Source organism: Schistocerca serialis, chromosome 2, assembly GCF_023864345.2.
Source record: "Schistocerca serialis cubense isolate TAMUIC-IGC-003099 chromosome 2, iqSchSeri2.2, whole genome shotgun sequence".
Taxonomy (NCBI): Eukaryota; Metazoa; Arthropoda; class Insecta; order Orthoptera; family Acrididae; genus Schistocerca; species Schistocerca serialis.
Window position 1 is genome coordinate 334,948,762 of NC_064639.1, and position 20,346 is coordinate 334,969,107.

At 41.3% G+C, this 20,346-nt stretch overlaps 1 protein-coding gene across 1 annotated transcript in view; it reads left to right on the forward strand.

The window, feature by feature from the left end:
* The first annotated feature begins 4,047 nt into the window (after positions 1-4,047).
* Positions 4,048-20,346, forward strand: part of LOC126455959 (protein NDNF) — a 396,783-nt gene continuing 380,484 nt past the window's right edge. Inside the window, exon 1 of the mRNA XM_050091715.1 lies at positions 4,048-4,401. The gene's annotated coding sequence lies outside the window, so the exon portion shown is untranslated. The remainder of the gene's footprint in view (positions 4,402-20,346) is intronic.

Genomic DNA, 20,346 nt, shown 5'->3' on the forward strand with positions numbered 1-20,346 from the left:
AATATTGATGAGCAAAAACATTATGATCACCGGCTTCATACGGATTCATAGCGTGATAGTCCACTTTTGGTAAGTGACGCATACATTCGGAAAGTCCTTGGTAGGGCTGTGGAGTTATGTAGCATCAGACGTCTAAGCACAGGTCTCGTAATTCGTGATCTGGAGCTAGAGATCGTCCCAAATGTGTTTCATTGTGCTCGGACCAGACCAGTACGGTGGCAAAGACATCAACATGAGTTTACTATCACGCTCCTCAAAGCAGAAACTGGCTTTCTGACACAGACAGTTATCCTGCAGGAAGATGTCATCACTAGTCGGGCAAGACATCCAGGATGAAGGGATGCTGCTGGTCAGCAATAATGTAAACATAGACTATTGCTGTCAAGCCGCCTTTCGTTACTACTACAGGTGCCTGTAAAGCCCACGTGAATGTACCCCGTAGTAAAACATTGCCCTCACCGGTCTGAGTCCGTGGCACGGTGCGTGTTCGGCCTAATGACAGCTTCACTGACGACCATCACCTGGCGTATTAAGAAAAGTGATTCATCCAATCAAACGATACGTTTCCATTGATCCACCGTCGTCTCCCAACGACTGCAGCTGTAATTGACGACGCCATTGGATTAACATGGGAACAAGTAGTGGTCGTCTGCAACAGAGCTACGGGTCCAATAAAGTGCACTCATCGGTATGTTCCGCAACACACCTGCCTGCAGCAACGTAATACTGTATCGTCCTTTACAGAGCAAGCAAGTCTCCGATCTCCAAGTTCCGTCATGAAACGTGGATGCCCAACACCCTGTCTCCTAACCGTGATTTCACCGTCACTGAACTACATTCCATAGATGATCATAACAGCAGCATGCGAACAGCCGAACAGCTTTGCCGTTTCGGAGATGCCCGTTCCAGTCGCCGCGTCTTTACATTCTCCTCTTTGTCACTGTCACCTACACCAGCAGGTTTCCGCATTTGCGGCCCGTATCGACGCCACAGTAATTTCCCATACGTCTCTGTTCCGCTTTCCGCTTACGGACCTTCCTTACCGCGTGACGTGCTCAGAACGCCCCCGGCGGGCAGTCACTCTCGCTGTGAGCGCTGGTTATATTGTATTTCTATCGATGTGTTCATTCCCCGGTAAGTTTATATTTCACAATGTGTACAATGACCGGATGAACGTCCACGTGAAAAAGAAGAAATAATGCACGATAACATTTTAATCAGCGTTGCATGTGTAATCTTTAAAATCAATGAGCACGTTTGGAAAAATATAAAATTTATCGTACTTCTAATTGTATTTTCCAGGAGGAAATATTTGTATATCAAAGGAACAGTGAATTCTGCAGGCAATCACTGATAAAAAAACTAATGTAAATATCATGGAGAGCAGCCGCTAAGGAACGATTTATGACCTGAACCTTCAATAAACTTGGATATGAAGGTGAAATTCATTGAGCGACAATCTCCAATGGAAATAGTGGCTTTTTTGTCGAGATTACTAATTAACTCGAATTAAAATCGACCTACCAATCATAAATACCTTATGTAGGAGCGACCCGTCTGTAAAACGGTTTGAACTGTCCCGCCCGTTACACTGCGACTGAGTGCTTCGGTGCACTTCTTTTATCATTACGATTTAATTCTTTGGTGTTTGACAGGTAGCTGGTTTAATTGCTTCCGTCATCAGTGCACCAATGGGAGACATATACTGTCGGCTCCCACAGTATTGCCTCTTCCGCTCCACAAAACATTGTTCCTATCGATTCTCAAGCAGGAGACTTTTCACGACGCGAAAATTTTGTATCTTACAAGAAGAAAAACATAATTACGATCCTCATTAAAACTGAAAATAACCAAAGAAATACGTTGTTTTCAAGGCGATACATAGCAAAAGGAGTACATTGCGAACAGACTTATCGTTCCGGAGCAACGTATTTTGGTAATCAAGTAAAAAAGAATATCGTCAGTTCAACAGCTTTCCATGACAAGACATAATTAATAAAACGAAACATTAGTACTAGTTTAATTTAACAAGTGATTTAGGACCTTATTATAGTCGCTACAGGGATGTATATTCCGTTGGAATTTCAGAACTTCTTGCCTGATTTTTTAATGTAGGGAAGTGTAGATTTCAAAGTGACGTTCTATTGCTGCGAGCGCTGATATAGCTATCTGCAGAAAGCTCTTGTCACGACAATGTCGCAACTTCGGACCTTAAACAATAGTTGTCAATTAATTTTAATCATTATTCGTTTCATAACTTCAAAATAATTTTTCTTGTGGTAGTATAATACTTATTTGCGTGCCAGAAGTGTTTCGCCGTTTATGTGAAACGGATCTTCAGTGAATTTATTAGTTAGTTCTGTGCCTTTCCAAAATTTGCATTTCCTCTCTCTGGACGTACTTCCACTAGTGTTATGAAAAATCGGCACATATTCACTTCGAGATATTTAATTTTTTGTATAGTTTTCATACATTGTTTTTGCAATCTCAGTAATGTGAAACATTTCACTACTGTTCTGACAAGAATTTCAGAACAGGGATGCTGGTTATCGCTGAAACAATCTGTTGTCGGTTATATCGATTTATTTCAACGCCAGTTTAACGGGACTGTTAAAAGTGCTAAAAATAACCTGTTTCTCAAATAACTGATTTCCGGTTTTTTTGTATTATTTCCTGTAATAAACATAGGAATGGAAGACAAATTCAACAATTTTGACTCCCTAACTTTTGAGATACATAGAATCAAACCATTAAATTAAACAAGTAAATAAAAGGAAACTTAGTCTATCTACAGTTCGCTCCTTTTCTCGAAAAGTACTAAAGGTTGAAAACTGAAGCTGAGGAATTGTTTTTCGTGTAACTTTGTCCGTTTTCAAGGGCTACAAGCAGAGGTGTGTTATGTAGAGACAAGCAGGAAATCAGTTGCTTTCGATTTTTATAGTAACCATGAATGAACGGTTAACTTTTAAGTTCTTTTCTCCTTATGTTATGTCACAAGTTTGTTGTGGCTTGTCGCGTTTTTAATCTTTCATTTATGTCGCATTTCGTAAAATACTTCCGGGCTAGGGATGATGCCTGCTGTCTGACGACGACAGTGAGAAATTACCATGCAGACCTGATGGGGCAAGTCTTGCACACTGCGTTTGCACTTTTACCATCTAATTCTCCATTCTACACTACAACAGGTACATTATTGTCTCAACAGCGCTGCGGCAAGTCTTACGCCATGTGTTCTTTGTTCGTTTCTGTCGGTGTTGTTGTGAAAATGGCACTGACTGCTTTTCCCATTTCCTACAATAATGCAATATTTTAAGCAATGCAAATTTTACAAATAAAAATTACTTGTTTAGAAAAATCCTTCATTTAAAATTTTTGCACTGATGCTATGGCAAATTGATATTTCGGTTTCTTTACTCGGTTATTAGCAAAAAAATAAAGATTCCTGTTACAACCGAAATCAAACAAAAGTGGAAAATACCTCTCGGTTTTTTCCCTCTCCTACCTCGCATACACCTTGCGAGAACTGTGAACTTTATTGTAGCAGTAGCAAGTACGACAAGCAACAAATAACTCCACTGAAGATGCTCTTGAAATAAAAGGTGAAACGTGTCCTGAACATATGAATACTATATTGCAACAAGGAAAAAGGAATTCCGAATTTACGAAACGAGTAATTATATACCTGTTTGCGATAAACGGCCACACAAAGAAACTTGTTATTTTTAATCACACCATTGGTTCACACGTCTGCCGCGGTGCCAACGAAACACAGACGTGTAACGCAACTCGCGCGCCCTGGCGCCCGGACGGCTGCTACGGCCGTGGCTGCAGCCCGTCTGGCGTGCCGTGGTATACCGCGACCCGCTGGCGTGGCCGACCGCGCGAGGCAGGTTTTCTCAATGAAGTCATCTGAGGAGCGCGCAACCCGGCTACCCCACTCCTCGCCGCGCCCGCAGACGTGACGCGGACTGCACGGCGCATGCGCGACTTGCGCTATAACAAGCGTGGAGGGACGCATGGCGCCCGCAGTTCTCGCTTCGACTCCAGCCGCGCCAAACATGCACAATACCGGCGCAAGGCCACCTCCAGTCTGACCACGCAGCTCAGCCGGCCGACGGGACCTCCGCGCTCCGGACGACGCCGCCGCCACCGACGACGACGACGACGACGACGACGTCGACGACGCGCTGTACTCTTACTCTCCAGATCGTGTTTTGCTTTATCAGTTATCCAGTCGAACAGCCGAGGACACTATTAGTCTTAAAGGACTCATAGCGTGTCAGTAGTGCCTGAGCAGCCGCGTCGGTTTTCTTCGCGAAATGTTTTCAGATCGTGAGGTTTAGGAGCGCCTGTTGACCTGCAACCCTTCGTGCAGCCCTGCTTCGACGATTGCATAGACAGGTAAGTAGTTGGTGGTCTCAAACACGACAATTGTGCTTTTTGTAGTGCAAAAAAGTCCTTTATGTCACCGTTACTCCACTATAATGCTACAGAGATCAAATTATAGGATTTAGTTTCATCAGATCCCTTGAGCGAATCTTTAATAATTGTATACGGTTTTCTCTAATGTTTGCGGAGATGTCACCCCGTGGTTTGGGTGTTTCAAAAAGCCAGTAGAAATTTTTTTCATGCTTTCAAACCAGGAAGAAAAATAATCCACCATTGCAGTAGAGCCATTACGTAGAGTCGTTCACATCCGTTTGTTATCAGTGTGTGTGCCTGTCCACGATATTGTGGGTCGTTCCCCAGAGTAATCTATGAGTGTTTCCATAAAAAGTTTCACTGCTTGTCTGCGTGTTACATTGTAAAAGGAATTAGTATTTTGGTTACCATCCCTCTTGGCATTCCCCAGAAAGCGTTGTGTATGAACTGTTTATTTATTTATTTATTTATTTTAAATATTTCATGCACGACCATTTTTCTGGAAATTGTTTCCTCTACTTTGCCTCACATCTAAAGAGTTTCAAATGGTTGCATACGTTGTATTTGTCCAGCAACGTTATTACATCGAACTTCCAATAATAAACCTGCTTTCTTGATAATTAGGAAAGTAAAAAGTGTTAGTTCATAATTATCTACGTTTACTAAAACAAGCAAAGTATTTAATGCTTCCCCTCAAACAATTAACTTTAGTAAAAAGAAAACGAATGTTGAAGCTGTTGTTACGTTTATAAACAGGAGACGGCGAGAAGCAAACTTTTTGGTCTGTGGAGTCATTGGCAATTTGACACCGAATGCTAATGGCTCATAGCAGATAAATATTTTGTTAATCTGATAATTTGGATATCTTGGTGTGTGTCTTTCCCCCTTAATATCTTTGTCTTATCAAATGTACTCCCATTCCGTAAGCTTTGATTTCCACTGTCTTATCATGCAAGATCCCGTGTCTTATCATACTGACAATCGCTATATTAGAAGCGTTGTTTTCTAATCATCGGTGAACACTGAAGAACGCTTTTGTGTGTGCTCCGTATCGGAAGCGATCGCCTACAGCGTGTTTACCGAACTCACATGTCACGCTCTGTAAGTGGACCTCTTAAGGCTATTACTTCCGTTTCGATGGCACGGGAAATATATTTCGGTTCTGCCACTACAAAGAATAATTTATGTTTAAAGAATATCACTTTCATGTTTGAATTAGGTTTATGAATGGGGCAGAGAGGAGATAGTAGCGATATCTATACCAGAGTCTGCTTGATCTTTCTCCTTAACGTAATAAAATGAAACACATGCAAGGGTCGTTTAAATCTTATTTCATTGCATTGCAACCAGTTTCGGTGACTCAAAACGCCATCTTCTGGCCTTAACTGACGAAATCGAAAAATACTGAGAGGATGAAACATAAAATTAATATTAAAATTTTATCAGAACTAAAGACACAGAGAAGTTAAAATGTAAATTTAACATTAAAAATTAAGAATATTCAAGATAAGAAGAAAATTTACAATGTACCCACTATCTTTACATGAAAGTGAGGGGCCGAGAAATCGTCTAGCTCACATCTCGATTACTTGAAAGTAACTGCCTTGTCTGTCTTTGCGTCATACACATAAAATGGAACAGTTATATTCATAGAGGGTATGTTTGGCTTAGATGTGCGAAAAGAGCAATTCCAACAATTATTTATGTTTAATAAATTATAACTTCATAAGTATTTATCATTTGCATGTCTGAAAATGTTTCCAAGGGACTTTTGTATTCAGTATGCTATAAGCAATAAGATATGCTCGGTACCTACTGCGGCGTTATTTTGATGGGCACTTTTCTTCTCGATAGCTGTTTTGTGTGTGGTAGAGACCAGAGGAGAAGTGGTTCTTAACTTTTCCCGTCAAGTAGAATATTGCAAAATCATTTGGGCGTCCGTTCGGCAATACATGGAAGATGAAGTGTTGCTGTCCTGAGATGCAGTGGAGTAATGCGAGAGGAGTTCAACGAAAAAAAGGATGGGCAGCGAAAAGGTACGAAGATGATGAGATACTTTTCCATACTACCTCTTCTCTCCTGTTCTCTTAAAAGAAACAGGGTCCCATGAAAATCTAGATGATTCTAGACTGTCTCACTGAAAAGATTAGAGAAGGACTCTACTGTGCCCTTTTAAAGGAAACATCCCGCCATTCACGCGAAGTAATTGAGGAAAACCACGTAAAAATTAGACCGTTGTGGCCAGACGAGCGTTAGAAACTACTCCATCCGCATACAGTACCTGTGGCTCATCCAATCCTTACAGCCAAAAGTATTTTCAAGCTGTTTTCCGCACGTAAGTAACATGTCCTTTTAAAAAAATAGTACTATGCTTTCAGTCACTGTTCGATACGAAGAGTGTCTATATTTTCATTCGTTGTTATGAATTTTTGAGTCATATGTTCGAAACGTGAAGATTATTACAATTTTTGTCACTGTGTTGCGTTAACGTTCAACAGGTCGATATATCGATATGAAACTGAACGTACCATCGAGAATGGTAAGACCGTCGCATTAGTATCATAGATATTTGCGGAGAATGTGGCTTCGACCAGCGACGTGCAAGCACGATGGGCAATTAACTTATTCGCTAACGATTTACTTTCGTGCACTAGAATGCTGCACGCTCTTACAAAGGACGCATCTGCGTACACCAAACGCTGCAGACGACAACTGCGACGAAAATGTTAAATGTAATTTTATCATCGTTCTATAATGCGGTTGTAATCACGAAAGTATTATTCAGATCTTAACTCTGGAGCAGCAACGTTTTCGTCATTAGTCGGAGAAAGTGAAATTTCTGTTGGCACGATAGTAGGGAACCACAGTTTCAGTCGAAACAGAACACAGGAATCTTTCTCGGTCTATGAACATTTACACCCAAATCACAATATACGGGGTACAACAACTAAAACTTGTACCGCAGATATTGCGGAAATGGGTTTTCACGGAAGGGATTCGTTCTCTTGGGCTCTTATTGTCAGCCAATCAAAAGATTGTAATAATACTTACAAAATGTATTTTTTCTGCAAACATACTTTTTTTATGGAACGGCTTCTTTTGATATTAACAAATTTAATTTAGTGTAAATTAGAAGGTCAGTGGTCTCTGTTTCAGGAATCTAGTGGGAGTCGTTTACGAGATATCTTATTTTGAAAAGCTTCCATATCGTACCTTGTTAGTGCCACTCAACCTGCGTAGGAGCCAGGTACGATGTTGTCATATGCTTACAGTGTGCTTGTCTATTCTTTGAGTACATTGCTAGTCAGATAGTGTGTGAAAGTCCAAGCTGTAAGTCATGAGTGGAAGGATGGGATTTAACAGTGCAGAAAAAGCCGACATGGTGCTTGGAGAGTGTAGGAAGAAATCATTTCGTTCTTGTGCAATCTACACGGGAAGATATCGCAATAGACGTCAACCCTCTCGGCAATTTTTTTATCGTTCTCTTCAGCTAGTTACGTGGAGTGGTAGTGTAACACCTAGAAAACCTAACAGAAAGAAACTGCTGACGACATGAGTTGGAGGAAATTAATGTCGTTGCTGCTATTGCAGTTGATCTGCACGTTATCTCCTGCAGGATCAAACGAGGAAGTGGCATGGTGACAGGAGCCCGGCAGGTGTCCTAGGCTTCATCCATTGACATAGCTTCCATCCCGATCCCATCTCTCTCCATAAAGAGCTGCACAGAAACGACTATGAGAGTCGTGTTAACTTCTGAACTTGTGCGTTAAGACAGGATCTCTAGATGTATCATGTATCTTGTTTAGCGATAAAGCCACGTCGAACAATCATGGCCAGGTAAACCGCCGAAACATGCACTGCTGGTCTGTTGACAGTCACCATTGGCATCGTCAGGTGGGACGTCACCGTCCACGGAGGATAATCGTGTGGTGTGGGCTACTGAACCATCAGCTGATAAGCCCGTTTGTCATAGACAGCTCACTGAAGGTGTACAAGTAACGCAGTTTCCTAGCAGAACATCATGCTCGGATGCTATAAGACGTTTCTCTACAGACTAGGAGGAAACTGTGGTACTAACATGATAGGACCTGTACCTTGGCTGACCCTTTCCCTGGATTTGACGCCTATAGACTTTTTTCTGTGGGAAAAGCTGAGACACATTGTCTACAAGAACATACCAACCACACGGTACGCAACGACGTGTAACTGAAAGTCTCCTAGGACATCTCGGCTGAAACGTTAGCACATGTGCTGTAGTCGTTCCATACCAGACTGAAAGCGTGTATTGCTGCTGCCGGTGGTCACTTTGAACACAATCTGTGATGGTCGATTGTATCGTTACTGATCAGAATCCACATAACTAGTGTATGCAGTTGTGTTGTTCTGTAGTGTTTGCTACCGCAGGTATTATAAAAGTGTTTGTGTGGGAACTTTTCAAAATATGATGTCTCGTTTTCGCACGAAAATCCTGCAACAGAGGTCACTGATATTCTAATTTGCCCTACTTTCAGTTAGTTATTAATAGGTATGGTTCTATTTAAAAAAGAGTATGTTTGCATAATAAGTACAATTTCTACATGTTATTACAATCTGTTGATTGGCTGACAATACGAGCCCCTGACTACCAATCCATTCTGTGGAAACCACCTTCAACAGCTCTTTCAGTTTCCGCAATATGTGCTGTGCGAGTTTTTGGTGATTCACCGTGTAAACGACGTAAGACACTGTACAGTACATGGCATACAGTACTGCGTATCAGTATTGGCAACTTTACCCACGCAGCGAGGGGAAAATTTCGAGAGGGTGCAGCACAGAAACTGAAAAAAATCAGGTAACAAGGAACTGAAAACAGATGCTAACATAACGCGATAACGTATTTAAAAAATTCCAGGTTTCGACTTCCGGAGCGAAATCTGTGATTATTCGGCAACGGTTTAGTTGTCTAACTGACTAGAGACCGTAAACGTAAATACATATTAACTGCACATTGTACAGAATGATGTCAAACAAATTTCTTCGCACGCATTACCGGATGCAGCAGACCGACTTAGGTGCCGCAGTGGATAGGACACTGGACTCGCATTCGGGAGGACGACAATTCAATTCCCCTTCCGGCCACCAACATTTAGGTTTCCCGTGATTTCCCTACATCGCTCCAGGCAAATGCTGGAGACGTAAAGGGGACGGCCGATTTCCTTCCTCGTCCTTTGGTAATCCCAGCTTTTGTTCCGTGTGTTGTGACCGCGCAGTCGACGGGAGGCTAAACTCTAATCTTCCTTCCTTAAAATAGAAAGTATATTCTGCCAAAAGTTTTACTTTCAGATGCGTTTCCTTGTTGCGGGAGTCCTACAGCTGTCGCCGCATCCCGCATCTCTGTCGCTAAATGCCCCGATCTCGCCATTCTTCTTCCCTCCATCGCTTCTTGGATACGACTTAGCCACAGTTCCCGTCGTCTTCCTCTTCTTCTCCTTCTAGGAAGCTGCCACGATATTAGTTTCTTGGGCCATCTGTCTTCATACATTTTTTTTTCACATGTTCAAACCAGCCTAGCTGCCTTTCTTCTATTTTATCCGTAATACTATGATGAATCTTTGCCCTTTCTCTTGTTTCCTCATTTTGTTACGTGGCGAAGTCGGAAAATTCTACAGGCTTTTCTCAAGTGGTGCATTTCTAAAGCTCTTAAGCATCTTTTTATTTGTTTCTGTGAGCTCCCAGCAATCACTCTCATAGATTGTCACTGGTTTAACAATGGATTTATTTAAATGAATTTTAACTTTTAAACTCATTTTTGAGGACCAAAGTATAAGGTTTATTTTTTGGATAGCTGCTCTTCCCTGCCCAATGCGTTGATGGTTAATTCTGTCATCTTCCATCATGTGATAGGAGACTACCCAGATACTTAAACTTCTTACACATTTTAATAACATATCCGTCAATGTCCTGCTTACGCCCATCTTCTCCAGAACATAGATACTCCGTTTTCTAAAATTAATTTTCAAACGTCACTTTTTATACTCTTCCAACAAGTTCCTGGGCGTGTAAGATATATGTCATCGTACGCTGCAACGAGCTAAACATCAGCACAGAAGTGTGTACATACACTGATTCCCTACTTCTATCCCCATTCCCATGCACTTTCTACAACACAGATTCAGCACCTTCTGCACATACGTCTTAAAGAGTATGGGAGACAGACAGCATCCCAGTTTCAGTGCTTTAGTTATTCTGAATGCCTCTCTAAAAATTTCGTTTCCTACTTTAATGACACATTCTGTTGACTTGTAGGGGTTATGACGTTTCTTACATCAAGTTCTAGCAGTTCCCCTGACCACAGCACCTCGAAGGTTAGCCTTACTGGTACTATGTCATATGCTTCCTCAAGATCTATGAAAAACAAGTGACTGCTTGGTTTCCTTTCCAATCATTTCTCCATGATCTGTCTGTGTTACCTGCACATGACCTTCCTCCAATAAAGCCACTTTGTCCTACTTCATTTACAAACTTCTCAATTCTTGATTTTAAAATCCTCCTGCACAGCCTTCTAACTATACTTATGCCACGACAATTGCTACATACTTCCTTGCATCCTTTTTTATGTGTGGGACTTAGATACGCTAAGTTCCACTCTGTAGGAATATTCTCCCCATTCCACATACATTTATTAAATAACTTGCTTGGATAATCACACCTCACTAATTTGAATGGTACATATACAAGCCCTTGTGATATCCCAATTTCCATTTGTGTAGCCGCTTGCTGTACCTCTCTGGCAGTTATTTTCTCTACCTGTTGACCCTCCTGGTTCTCCTGTATCTCCCACTTTGTTTCCTTGTACTCTGTCCTTTCTTCCGTTAATATGCCTGTAGGATGCTTCTCCCACTCAAGCAGACTAGTAACAGACAGATTTTCTCTTTCTTTTACTTCTTTCCTCGCCTCTGTAAACATTTTCCATGGTCCCGCTACTTTTGTGCCCCCATACATCTATCAACTTCTTCGCATTTATCATCCCAGGCTTCAGTTTTCCTTTTTCAGATGCCCTGCTTTACTCCTCCATCCATTCTAATAGACAAGGCTCTATCATGTTTGTCCTGTGTTCTCAACCAGTTATTATAGAACATCTTTCTTAGGTTCACTTTTCCATCAGTGCCGATTCCTTGTTAGGATCATTGCTTTTATGATTCGCAAAGTTATTTTACTTTATGTTTGAGGCTGCAGTCGTCAGTTTTTTTCCTTATTGCATTAAATTCAGATCCTCGTTGAGAAGCACATTCTCTTACAACGTACTTAGTACTGCAGTATGAAATAATACTTCCTGATTTACGCGATACAAGTGAAAACCATGAAAAAAACTCTCGTCATTATGCTGACGAGGTTGTGAAATTCTCATCGACAAGTCCTTCATCGTTCAATTGAAAAACGAGAATACTAGAGGAGTAGGACAGCCACCTCTCGCAACCTTTGTTATCTGGTTTTAGAACCAGAGCATCTCTCATTCATAATACAGCTTCCTCTGTAGTGACCTCGATTGCTACGGAACCTTGAACTTGAACCTTCAGTCCTTCTGGAAGTTTCTCGATTGTCCTGAGGTGACCAGATGGATCCTGCCCCCTGTTCGTCGTACAAGAAAAACTCGTTGGCAGTACCTAGAATCAGACAGAATCGGGCAGATCGGGAACCACTCGAGCTGGTAGCTTACCTACAAAGGCAAACCGATGTGCCCTCTGGCGCTGGAAATCACGATCAGTTTGACTTCAGAGAAGCTGTTCTGACATTGCGGTTGACAGTGGAAGGAAGACAGAAGACCTGGATAAACCGTTCGGCAAAGTAAAATTGTGCAAATTGTTCGAAATTCTGGCAAAATTGGAGTAAGCTGTAGGGAAATACGGGTAACATGATACATGTACGAGAATCAAGAGTGAGTAATAAGAGCGGAAGACCATGAACGAAGAGCTCGAATTACAACGGGTATAAGGCAGGATGTAGTCTTCCACCACTATTGTTCCATCTATTCATTGAAGAGGCAATTACGGAAATAAAAGAAAGATTCAAGTGTGGATTAAAGTTCAAGTTGAAAATATATCAATGATAAGATGCGTTGGTGACATTGCTATCCTCAGTGAAATTGAAGAAGCAGTACAGGATCTGCTGAATGGAATGAACAGTGTAATGACTATAGAATGTGCGTTGAGAATAAATTTTAAAAAGACGAAAGAAATGAGAAGTAGCAGAAATGAGATCAGCAAGAAAGATTTTTTTTTTTTTTTTTTTTGTAATCTCGAAGTTGAGGAAGTTACGGAATTCTGCTAGCCAGGCAGCAAATTAACCCATTACAGACGGAGCAAAGAGGACTTAAAACCAGACCAGTATTGGCAAAAAGGGCTTTCCTGACTAAGAGAAGTCTATCATCATCAACCATAGATCTTAATTTGAGGAAGAAATTTCTGAGAATGTACGTTTAGAGCACATAACTGTATGATAGTCAAACATGGACTGTGAGAAAATCAGAAAAGTAGAGAACCAAAATATTTGATATGTGGTTCTACAAAAGAATGTTGAAAATAAGGTGGAGAGATAAGGAAAGGAATGAGGAGGTTCTTCATAGAACCGGCTAGTAAAGGAATATATGGAAGACACTGACAGGACGAAGGGACTGGATAAAAAGATATCTGTTAATACATAAAGGAATAACTTCCATGGTACTAGAGGGAGTTGTAGACAGTAGAAACTGAAGAGAAAAACTGAGTTTGGGATACATCCAGCAAATTACTGACTACCTAGGTTGCAGTTGCTACTTTTACGTGAAAATATTGGCACAAGTAAGGAATTCGTGGCGTTCCACATCAATAAAAGGCTGTTAAAAAAAACCACCTTGTCCACCTCGGTAGCCGAGTGGTCAGCCGGACTGATTCTCATGCGGAGGACCCGCACGTCAATTCTAAGTACAGCCACGGATTTTTCCATGGTATGACGACTGGAACGGTGTGTACTCAGCCTCGTGATGCCAACTGAGGAGCTGCTTGCATGGGAAGTAGCGCCTACAAGTTCTGAAAGGTCGACAACTGCTGGGAGAGCGATGTTCTGAACCCATGCCACTCCATACCGCATCCGCGGAGAATGACCAGACAACTACATGGTCTTTAGAGCCTGATCGCGAAGTTCAGTTTCTTTATGAAAATTTTGAATATGGCGCAAAATGTTCTACAACAGGACTTGCCGAAAATAGCCATCTTGTTGCCACAAAAGAAGCAAGAGAAATCGTCAGTCTTGAAATCGCTGGCGGGTACACAATGGATACCGTTCCGCGAGATCGTGCCGTCAACACATTCCGGAGTTCTCGGAACATTGTTTCGAATCTTCTTAACGTGACTGACAGCTGTTGCCCGACTGTAGCCGCTTCGTCGAAATCTCACTTCAAACAGAACGACGTCGAGTGAAATGTATATGTGCCGTATAATGCGGAGGGCTTGCTTTGAAGGTGCGAAAGGAATGACCCAGTGGCAGATCACAGTTTTGAGCGTTTCACAGGAACGGTAGAGAAATTATTTTCTTGTCAGTTTTATGCCGTTTAATAGTAAATACTGTAAAGCTCGTGCAGAATAACTGTACCCACATATCGAAAAGCAGTCTTGTCCTCAATGTTAGGCGAGTCCATCGCTTTGTTCTGAAAGGCTGGGAGAGAGGGAGGGAGACGATCCTTAGTTTACTGTCGCCTGCCTGCCGCTCTTCGGGAGTTCTCGTTATTATCTGCCTTACAGAACGGCACCGCAGTCTTTGTGAACCAGAGGTGCAGTAAAACTTCTTCATAATGAAGCACCTGTGACTATACGCAGTGCAATTAAACTTATGTCGGAGAGCCAAACGAGGAAGCATAAACCCCAATACTAAGTAAGCTTGAGAGTGTTGAAGGAACCGATAGCTATCCCAGTCGCATAATAAAGGTCATTAAGAAGGAGGGGAAAGATATAGCTACGATTCTTTCCCGAGACTTCACTGCTTAATAAAAGATGAAGGAGACGAAGTGGGTATTTAGATAATACATACGAGCAGGTCATCGGAAGACTGACATAAAAGACATATGTTCTTTAATTTTGTATTGTTAGTAACGTACAGTTAATTTTCACCACATTTTTTGTTTTCCCATTTTTCCTTCTGACAGTGTGTGATCTTACGTGCTTTGCTCCGTTTGATCATTTACTTATTATTCTTTTTCGGTACTATAGTGAAAAACGTCTCACGCCGAACTTCCATATTTATCGAACTATTGACTGCAGTGACATAATCTGTTAATAAGGTGGTTTACAGACTTAGTTGTTTTCGATTGTAAGTTACACGAGATACACGTCTGTGCGTAGGACTTCAGCTGTTGAACTGCGCCTTCCCCACCTCCCCCGCGTGACCGTTCACAACGGTGCCCCCACCTTGTCCACTCTCCATTTGTCCACTCTCCCAATGCCTCGCATGCCCTGGAACGAGCCTACTACTTCTCTACACACACTGATCCAAAAAGAAACTAGCTTGTCATCCTAATTCCTTAAGAAGGAGCTCAAAGAGTACAGGGAACAGGAGAGACTGGTAAAATTTCAGGACGATATGACCTCTCTGATGGAAAGTGAGAAGGACTTAAAAACGTAGATAAATGGCCGAAGAACTAGGACAGCTTTTGGCTTAACAATAAAAAAATGGGATGCAGAAAACATTAAAATCAGAGAAACTGAAAGAATTTTACGATATGATCGTGCAGAGCATCTGTTTTTCAAAGTAGGATGCAATGTTCCTTCAGAAAAGCAAGTTTGCATGACCGAAGGAATTCTGTATCGCACTTCTGAACAACACAGGCACTGCACCATCATATTTATCCGCCGACGCCCGCTGTGCAGCGTGCTTGGATAGCCTGATGGTAAGGCTACTGCTCACGATAAACGGGAAATCCGAATTGGAAATTTGCGGTAAGTTCTTATGGGACCAAACTGCTGAGGTCATCGGTCCCTACGCTTACAAACTACTTAATCTAACTTAAACTAACTTACGCCAAGGACAACACACACACCCATGCCGGAGGGAGGACTCAAACCTCAGACGGAGGGAGCAGCGCAAACCGTGGTAAGGCGCCTCAGACCACGCGGCGGGGAAATCCGATTTCGAGCCCTGGTCCGCTACAAATTTTCACTGTCGTCATTCTACTATACAGCTGACGGTTGCCCATACTCGCAACTGCAAATGCACTTCATGAAAGAAATTTGTCCCTAGTACAAAGATTACACAAAACAGCGAGTGAAAGTCGACGTCAACGGCACGTTAATGCAAACGAAGAGAGCTTTGTTTGATGAAAAAGGTTTACCAAAACAAAACACGAATTTTAGTGACGCTCATTTCCATGTATGGAACCTTATAGGCATTCAGCTGTATTTAATTAATATGCTATTCTTTGAATGTTCGTTACGATCGCACGATCGATATCTAATGGTTCAAATGGCTCTGAGCACTATGGGACTTAACATCTGTGGTCATCATTCCCCTAGAACTTAGAACTACTTAAACCTAACTAACCTAAGGACATCGCGCACATCCATGCCCGAGGCAGGATTCGAACCTGCGACCGTAGCGGACACGTGGTTCCAGACTGAAGCTCCTAGAACCGCACGGCCACACCGGCCGGCGATCGATTTCTAAACTATACATCTTCAGACGTGCTTGTGGCAGTCCGAAAAAGTTTAACTACATAGAACAGAATGACTGCTACTGTAAGCATAATAATGGCAGTAACTGCGTGTTTCAGCTTCATATGGGGATGTTTGATGCTTATAGAGGTAGTAGTGATTGGTGATGTAAATTGTTTTAGATCACCTTACCTACTGCAGTGTTTCGTTTGAGTTGGAGATTCTTTCGGAATCGATAACGTGACTTTAATACCACACATAAAGCAGCTGAGTATATTATCCTAACAGTATACCAGTATATTACACATTCGGACATAAGTGTTTTGTACCAGTGGTACTGGAGAAGCTCGTTACATTTACATTTTTTCCACAGAAGTATGTTACAAATTAACTACGCTTGTAAAACGAAGGACTAGAAATAGTAGCAACGCAAGAAGTATGTAGAAATCCTTTACGAAAGTTAATGGGACAGCTTTTTGGAGGCAAAAATGGAGTAAGTAGGCAAGTGATGTAACGGACTATTGAAGATATTTCATGAAGTCACCGCTGATACAAAACGAAACAGCATTTTCCCACCACTAAGGTATCACGGAGGAGGGAAGTTTTCGTTTAAAGTTTACTGACAGTGAGTTATATAACTGATCCTCTTCTATGTGAAAAATATAGTCCTCGTTGTGTGCACAATAACCAGCCCACTGACGTATTAACCTCCACCACATAGCAAATGTTCTACTACAAGAAAGAGATAAGACCAGAGCGAAATAAAATATTAAATCTTACGTTCTGTGTTTCACTTCTATATTTCACTTGAATACCAGTCAACACCCAAATGTGATTATGTCAAGGAACGTTGCCAGACTCCATTTTCGTTGCGATGAACGTTGATTGTGAGGACAGGATCACACGGGAACTCTTTAACAAACTGTGAAAACATTGTTACAGTTTGTTGCAAGCAAAGATTCAAGCAGGCTAAATATTTGGCACCGATGTAGGAACATTTCACAGTATAAAACACTTCAGTAGCACCAAGAAGTTGTTTAATTTTGGCTGATAGCCCGGGCTCACAGAAAACCGTGATTCATAATTTAGCTCTGGTATCGCCAACATTCGCTAGAAATAGACTTCCGAAAACGCTGGTCATGGATACTTGCCCAACATACTCCACTACTTTTACAACAAGGACGTGACGGTAACAAAGGCGTCATCGTGTCATGTGTATTTTTGGTCAGATGAGAAGCACCTGAGCTAATATCCGGTTCCAAACCAGGTTGACTGATTTTTTTTATAGTACATGTGTTTCCAAATGAACAAATAGTGGAATCAAAGATCGAAAAACTGGAGAGAATTTCTTTTGACTTACGCAATACTGTGCAAGACCTATGTTACATTAACTCTTTATTTGGCACACATAGAACTATTCTGAAGAAAATATATATAGTTACGTAAGTTAGATGTATATGGTCGTGTGAATAATTTTACAAACATTTTTTTTCAAAATGCAACATGTTGCCTGTAGGTACCGTTGCCCATAAAAGGTACATGCTCTACAATGTAAATACTAATCTGTTGTTCTTGTGGCTGAAAAAAATGATTGCATCTTACAATATTTCATTTGAAATGTTAGTTCCTTTTCGGTGCAAAGCACAGAAAAATCCACATTTTTTTCCTTTTTACAATCAAATACTTCTGAGGGCAAAGCCTAAATCTTCGCTTTTGCTCCATACTTTGGTCAGAGACCAAAGCCGTCTTACCACACACCTTCCAGTAGCACTCCAGCTGCCGGTCCTTTTCTTCTTCTGGACATGTCCATCCGATAGTCAAAGCCAGCATCCTCCTCCCAGAAAAGATCAGTTCATTTGGAATGTCCCAGGTACGAATAACAAATTTATGTAATAATTCTAGTTGAAGACATCCGCTTTCCGATTGTAAGCACTTTTCAGAACTGACACTCGCAAGTCCGGATAACGGTGTCTGCTAAAGATCTACACTACACAGAGTCTTTTTACCAGAGGCAACAGAACATCGCTGTATGTGAGACCTTTTACGTTTCCTGCAAGTACCATTACCTATATAAGGACGGAACTTTAACATTCTACAGAAAACAATGTGCTTCTTTAACTTTGCTTGAGAGCAACATTGACATGTAAAGGATTAAAATAACCGGAATGAATTTATTCGTTCCATACGCTTAACATGCCATTCTGACGCTGTATTGAACCTTCTACAACAGTAAGAACACCTTGATCAAGAGATAACAATTCGAAATTATGTCTCATTACATACACTGGAATTGCCCGTTGGTTGAGCTAATTAACGCCCAAGCTAGCGTAAAGACATGCATGCTCCTTGTTTATCGCTTTATACTGCTTTGATGAGCGGTCCAACAGGTTCGTCGTTGCAAATCTTCCATTCCTCAGCAACATTTTGTTAATTGTACTTGCTTTATATTACTGCTACGGTGAACTTCTTTTAATGCGAGTACCTACTCGTTTCTGCGGGGATTTTTGTTTGGAACCTGTCTACGTAATTTTGCGACTGAGTCTTGGATTTCGGTTCATGCCACACGCAATTTTGAAGCGAAACGACGGATTCGGTCATCTCATCGATGTCGGGGTCATTAAAGACAGATGTGATGCTGACTTCTCTTTCCCATAAATTTGCATTGGCACAATATTTGTCTCATTTTTACAGAATATTATTAATGGAATGAATTTTTGAATTTACTTTACAGTATTCTTCGGAGCGTATCGGCAATCCGAAACCGTCACCCCTGCTCTTGCTGAAGTGAGGCGCAGGACATAGTTGCACGCTTTCTGGAGTAGTCACTTCATTACCTCAAGTCGATGCTGAAATCTTTTAAATTTCTTGTAAAAAAAAGGAAAGGTTGCTTATAAGCAATTCTCAAACGAACGTCGTCTCGTCTGAGGAATCGAGTATTACCTAGATCGAACAACTAGAGAGAGACATTTTCTATAGTAAATATACGATAATTAGTTCTGATGGTGATTCTTCACTCAATGTTTGTTTTTCTAACTAATATGTTCGCTGGCCTTTGTGACCGAGCGGTTCTAGGCGCTTCAGTTTGGAACCGCGCGACCTCTACGGTCGCTGGTTCGAATTCTGCCTCGGGTATGGATGTGTGTGACGTCCTTAGGTTAGTTAGGTTTAAGTAGTTCTAAGTTCTAGGGGACTGATGACCTCAGATGTCAAGTCCCATAGTGCTCAGAGCCATTTGAACCATTAACTAATATGTTCAGGTAGCAGTCTATGTCTATCATAATTTAAAAACACTACAAGAGGTGCAATCCTGAATTTCCAAAACTTATTTCTGTTAGTCAAAAATTGTGTTAGCTAAATGTTATTCAACATCGTATATGACGTTCTCTTGGAAGCACAAATACCTCTTCCAGAGTTGCTGTCAGTTTCGAAAACCACCCGGAAAATTTGTATATTTTAACGTGTCTATCTCCTTGTTGACAGCGAACTGTATTTAAGCTTTGACTTTATTTTGATCTTGTGAAATGCATAAATTTCACGTAAGTAATTATGACGAATAAGTAACTTGGAGAATAGTTGAGAGTAACCCATCGTAAGACACCCCTCTGGATTTCGTATGCAGTGCTGTTATCTACTAAACGGTCTAGAAATGGCTCTCGATACCATACCTCCCTCTCTCCCTTCTGCTTGGCACAGTATGGCTGAGGATCGCTTCAAAGGTTGTTTCCAGACCTAGTCTTCAGCTCTAAAGAGCAGTAACGTTACAATAAAATTATTAGATTTTCTGAAAGACTAAAGCCTTTAAGCGGCGTGTGAGTTGTTCATGCTTGGTTACATCAGTAACATTGCTGGAGGAAGGCAAGGTCATTTTGGGAACAACGCAAAAACGTTGCGGTTTCGAACGACTTTTAGTGCTGAATATGTGTTATAGCTGTCTAAAGAAATATTTTTATCCAGAATTATTGCAGTCTTGAATAAATATTACTCTCTAACAAAATCTATAACTGTTGGACATAAGGTCCATCTTGTCAAACGGCTGCTGCTAGCACACATTACCAAAGAAGGGCAGAAACATAGGTTTCAATACAGATGCTCCAATGTATCGTTTTTCTTATTGAAATATTTGATTTAGCGTGATATGCCTAATGATAAACGTGAGTATATGTCACTTGAATGCCTTAACCTGTATACCACACAACATCTCAACCTCCTCTTTGGTCTCTATTTTCCACGACATTTCGTTCGTGAGCTTAATTCAAAATATGTTGTA